Raw genomic sequence first — 6,000 nt, 5'->3', positions numbered from 1 at the left:
GAGTATTAACTGTAGACGGTAGCATGGCTATTTAAAAATGTTGAGTTTGTGCAGGATGTCCTGTGTCGCACAAGTGACGATTCTAGCGACGATTCTAGTGACGATTCTCTCTGACCAATCAGTGGTCTGCAATGTTTTGACTCCACCTTCTAATATCAGCTCATCTCGCTTGGAGTCTCGACCGAGGTGGTACTTAAAAAATAGTACCTGGTACTATCCACAACTTCTGCAAGTGGAAAACCAAAACAGAGCAAGTGGAGTTGAGTAGAGCCGCGCCGCATGCAGTGGTCATCTCTGTCTGTGGCTTATGAGAGTCCCTCCTCTGTTCTCTGATTGGCCATCTGAACATCTTCAAGGGTCTCAGTGGTTAAAGAGGATGTTTCTTCCGTAAACACCATGCATGTTTACTGTATTGGTCTTACGGTTCACAGACAGCTGGTTAGATCTCTTTGTGTTGTGATTTATTATTCATTGGCACATTTGGCTGTGCAGCAGTAATTGCACCATGCTGCAGAAGCAGCAGCGCCTGCATCTGATGGAGCACAAATGAATAAATAAATCTAGATGGCGGAGCCATTTGAACGTTTGACATTTACTGATGAGGTAATTAAGAGAGCAGCGCACAAATGCACAACCCATATTACACTGGTTGATCCTAGCACAGCACAATAACACAAACTACTAACTACTTTCTCTATCTCACACACACACACACACACACGCACACGCACACACAAAATCACCAATGGAAAAAACAAAAAGGGTGGCCCCAGCACCAACATTCAAGATACAATTACAAGATACAACATACATTTAGCAGCTGATATTACATCTTCATCCACACATGGAATTTGCTCAGTTTTCATCAAATTGTAAATTTCCATTTTTGTGTGCACTAAGTTCAACATTTTAGAAAATACCTTTTTGCTTTATTACAAAGACTTAGATGAGAAGATTAATATCACTGCCACGTCTGCTAATCCAAATTTGAAGCTTCAGCTAGCAGCCGGTTAGCTTAGCTTAGCATAAAGACTTGAAAAACTGAGAAAAGGCTCGCCTGGCTCTGTCCAAAGGTAACAGAATCCGCCTACCTACAGCTCTTAAGCTCGCTAAATAACACATTATATCTAATTTGTTTAATCAATACAATAACATAAATTACCTTCATTCATTTAGTCTTTCAAAATGAAGCATTTCCTTTTGGTTTCCACATCCACCTTGTGACTAAATGCTCCGGTCAGTCGGCTCGAAGCTTGGCAGCAACGTTTTTAACAAGACCAAAGGGACCATACTACCCCACTTCTTGCCTCTCATCTTTGGCTCCCCGTCAGAGTTGAAAGTGATAGCTTGATATTTGTTTATCAAGGATCACAAAGTCTAAAAACAGCATAGCTTTCCGTACTTACATCACCCCGCTAGACACCTAAGGGCCTCTGAGAGTGTTACTGTATGGTGACAGAGGTTTCAGTTTCATCAGTAGCTGCACCAAAGTTATAAAACTCCCTCCCTCTGTTTGATGATCTCAACCCACCGACGACTTACAGTTGGAAACGACATTAAACACGCTTTTGCTCGTTATTTCTAATGGAATCTGACTTGTTCTAACTTGATTTAGTGGCTTGCATGTTGGGGTTTTGACAGTGGATGTGTTGTGAGAGTGATTCTTTAAACATGTTCAGATTCACTATTTTGTTCATCAATCTGGATCAGTTAAGCAGCGGTTCCCGACCTGGGGCACCTTTCCAAGGGGTCACAAGATGAGCCTGAGGGTGTTGCAAGATGATTAATGTGACAAAGCAGAAGAAAAAACTAAATTGTGCTCTTAAAATGTGTTGTTTTTATTTTATTTCTCTAAACGTTGTTTTTTCTCTTGTAAAATTGTGGATAGTTGTCCCATTTGGCTCATGGCTCACGATTCCTAATGCAATCTATGGCAAGGCAAGTAGAAACTCCTTTGTTGTGAGGGATATATGAAGCAAGGTTAACTTGACGTCTTTCTTTCCTTACATTTGGGGAAATAGATTTGTTTGCTTTCTAGTCAAGAGTTAGTGGAGAAGATCGAAACCATTCTCCTAATTGTTCGGTAAGGATACAGCCAGCGGACGATTTGCTTCGCTTGGCTTTGTACGGTTAACAACATTTGTGTATCAGCAGCTGTAATGATGACAAATTGCCACCGTATAGGTTATCTTGTTTGTTTGATTCATACAAAAAACCAATATGTCAAAGCAACAATTCGCTCTTTCATGGGAGGTTACAGGCTGCACTAATTCTTGGTTGGGAACCAGGCAACCAGCGGAGACATCAGGAAGTCACTGCTCTATATTCACAGACAGATATGAGAGTAGGCTATCAATATTCTCATCTAACATCCAGCAAGAGGTTAGCAGCCAGTTTCCCAAAAGGTCCTTTCTCCTCTTTGAACTGCACAGACCTGCAGGGAAGTTATCAAATTCATAACAAATATGCCATCCTTCCTCTTCCCCTTCCCTGCCTGCTGCTGCTGCCAAGGAAGGTATCAAATGTAATCTCAATATACATTTCCTTCCTCCCTTCTTTGCTCCCTTCCCTCCCTTCCCTTCAGGCCAACAAGCCACAAAATCAGCTCGCTGACTCCGCCCCCCTCGGTGGATGTGGATGCGAGGAAAAAGGCAACAGAGTCAACTAGAGTGACAGACAACACAGCCTCTCCGCGCTGCCCCGGCGTAGTGGAGGATATCGTCTCCGTGAACGGAGGGCAGAGGCGAGCCAAACCGACTCGCGTGCTTGCTGTGCAACAAGGCGAACTGGAGCAAAAATGGACCGCAGGACAGCAGCAGCATCCTGCGAGGACCGACACCGTTTTTAGGTAAGGCTTTGTTCGCTCTCCGCAGCATTTCCATACAGATCTGCAGTTGCTGCTTCAGCGCGTTTTGTGCAGGACACGGAGCCGCACAGGGGGTGGACGTGCACGCGCGATGTTTGCTAAAAAAAACCACATTCGGTATTTAGGGATTCTCTTGAATCAAACCTGCGGATGAAACATGTAGGATAAAAATCCTTTGTCTGCGTTACTTCACCGGAGCACGGTCGGTGATCATCATTAGGCAGCTCGTTTAACAGCTGCTCGTTTAGTCTCCGCGCGGTTCTTCGGGGTGCACACTTAACAATTGGTTTGATTAACATTTGGAGCAACATTGACACATGCGTTTAATGTGCGTTAATGACGCTCATGTGAAAGGTGCCATTGAGTCCTGTAAGACAAATCGTGTTTCTCCAAGAGTTCATTCACAGCTCACAGTGAGAGCAGGCCTGCGCGCTGTTCCCACACTTGAGGAGAAGATGCAGAGGCTTATTGTTCCCTTGACACTTAGTTTTTGTTTAACAGCTTCATGCACATGGTGGCAGTCCATTGAAAACAGGAAACCCAGGTCAAGACGAGAGCTCCAGGGGAACATTGCGGTTTGATCTTGCATACATAAGGTCTGTGGTGGTGTTGTCAAAAAGTTAATTTTAGGAGCAGTGTTGAAATGTGTTTCGTTTCACATGGCTGCACTTTTATATCCGCAGCTGCACCGCTTCGTAATGGTAGCAGGCTTTTGTTTGGAGCAAGTTAATTAGTGATATACCAAACGCCTCAGCCTTGGGTCCAAGTGAAACAAGTTCAAACGAGTTAAACACAAAGTCATCATGTTCTGCATTCGCCTTTTCATCACATAATTGAGGGCAGTAAAAGCATTTACAAGTAGAGGAAAACACAAGGTTTCAAGGGCAATTAAATGTTTTTCTGTGGGGGTATAAAGTTCATGTTGTCTGATTATTAACAGTGAAGTGGCGGTTTAGCACTCTAAGCTGTCGAGACGGTCAACAGGAGCAGAGGTTGAAAGTTAACAGAAACTCCTTACGAGGGCAGTAAAAGCATTTACAAGTAGAGGAAAACACAAGGTTTCAAGGGCAATTAAATGTTTTTCTGTGGGGGTATAAAGTTCATGTTGTCTGATTATTAACAGTGAAGTGGAGGTTTAGCACTCTAAGCTGTCGAGACGGTCAACAGGAGCAGAGGTTGAAAGTTAACAGAAACTCCTTACAATAAGAAACACAATCACTTTCTCACTCTACTGGAATCAAAGGCACCAATCTCTCTTTTGGAATTGGTTCCTGTGCTGCAAAACAGCACAAGGAATACACTTAAAAAGCCTCTTTCCAGGTTTTAGTGACATTGCATCAGAAAAGTGTCATTTTTCTTTGTGTGTGTGTGCAGCTGCTGAATAAGTATTGTGCACTCTAGTTTTTCAAAGCTTTTCAACGATTGTGACAAGGACACAATTTAGAGGACAGTGTTTTTAACCACCAGACTACAGCTGAAAGGACACGCATATAAAACTAAAAGTTAAATTATTTATCTTTGATTTGACAGGACATTTTTCTTTCATAGTTAGTGAACTATAGATGTCACTACCCCCCCTCTCTTACGATGTATTATGAATGTGCTAATGGGAAGCCTACCTGATAAATGCGCGTACCCCCCCCCCCCCCCAATGTGTAAAAGAACATCTGCGTTATTGCTTTTACACAAAAACGATGTAATTACTGCGAGGTTTGCACACTGGCTGGCCCCTCCTTGTCTCTCCAGCTGGATATCTATGGTCTCAAAAAGGGTGGCCTCTCTGTGCGTGTGCAGACAGAGTGCAGGTGTGTAGGGGAGCGGCTTTTATTGTGTGCATGAACAGTGCCACTATTGTCCTACAATGACATATACCGCCATATTTTCCTCATTTATATTACCATGTTTTCCACAAAATCGATCCATTCCGAACATTATCCAAGACTTCACTCCACTATAGAGTTACTGGCATTAACTCCCGGATCAAAATTATTGTCCCGCATAAAGCAAGGAGATTCTCTAAACATTTTAGAAACAGGAGGAATTGTCCATGAACATTTTAGTTCCCAAAATTTTTATTTATTTTCACTCTCATTCCTATTCAAATCAATGTAGCAGGATGGTCAGAGTGGCTGCATTTTTTTTTTTTTTTTTTTTTTTTTTTTTTTTGTTGCCTTGCAACCATTGCAGCTGGCAAACTTCTATAGAAACGGACTTGCGGACTGAATTGGCTTAAACAGACGTCAGTTTTGCTCTGTGACTACCTCCGCTGCCGGCTTAGTGGAGAGAAACAATGTGTGACACACTTTAGGGCTCCACTGACGTGTTTTGTCACCGTACCAACTAGCAATGTGCCTCGTGCAGGAAGAGATATTAGAACTGGGTGATTTGGGTTGAATTCAGGGATAAGACGATATTTACAAATTTAAAATAGATTTTCACTTGAATTTGGATAATTACAGTACGGAACCGCCACCGTTTTCCTGCGCTCCTATAGTTAACAGTAAATGCACAAGTTCTCTTCAGACACAGGTACAATATCAACATGGCAGCATGCGCAAATAAAAGTGAGGAGTTTGTTCCCCAAAAAGCTTCCGTCTCCTCAGCAACCTCAAGCAAAACGCCGTCTGCTCAGCCACAAAATAGCAGTGAGGACTTGCTGCTGTTCTAAAAATACCAATTGATGAAATGCATAATTGCTGTCAGCGATGACCCAGTAATGGAGGTAACTAGTTAGTCAAAGATTGACTGCTCTGATTAGCATCGCACCACAGGCCGTTTGAGAGGGGAGGTGAGTTATGTGGAATAGTGTGCAGTAAGAGACCTTCTCGATCAGATGGAGTGCAACACAAATCCCAGTGAGGTGTATAAATTTAATTTTTATGTTCACATTAGTTCAATCAATACTGAGCAAAGCAAAAACATTATGGAACGTGCAAGTGTTTTCTGAGAATGTGTTGGTGTTTATAAGGTGAGTGTGTGTGAACTGAATGACCTTACAGCATTGAGGGGAAAATGGAAAAACAGATTCCAGGACAGAAAAGGAAGGAGTTATGCTTCAGGGGCACATTTCTGTATACTGTCCACTCTCAGACTGTAAAGGGATACAGACTCTCTGTCTCTAAAAGACAGATGTG

The 6,000-nt window shown here is 42.6% G+C and overlaps 1 protein-coding gene across 4 annotated transcripts in view; it reads left to right on the top strand.

The window, feature by feature from the left end:
* The first annotated feature begins 2,691 nt into the window (after positions 1-2,691).
* Positions 2,692-6,000, top strand: part of st6gal2a (ST6 beta-galactosamide alpha-2,6-sialyltranferase 2a) — a 41,942-nt gene continuing 38,633 nt past the window's right edge. For all 4 annotated transcript variants that reach the window (XR_012957813.1, XR_012957807.1, XR_012957801.1 and 1 more), the window contains exon 1: positions 2,692-2,848. The gene's annotated coding sequence lies outside the window, so the exon portion shown is untranslated. The remainder of the gene's footprint in view (positions 2,849-6,000) is intronic.

Source organism: Anarhichas minor, unplaced genomic scaffold (genome assembly GCF_050575085.1).
Source record: "Anarhichas minor isolate MPS153535 unplaced genomic scaffold, ASM5057508v1 ptg000004l, whole genome shotgun sequence".
Classification (NCBI taxonomy): Eukaryota; Metazoa; Chordata; class Actinopteri; order Perciformes; family Anarhichadidae; genus Anarhichas; species Anarhichas minor.
This window is presented reverse-complemented; position numbering and strand designations above follow the sequence as displayed.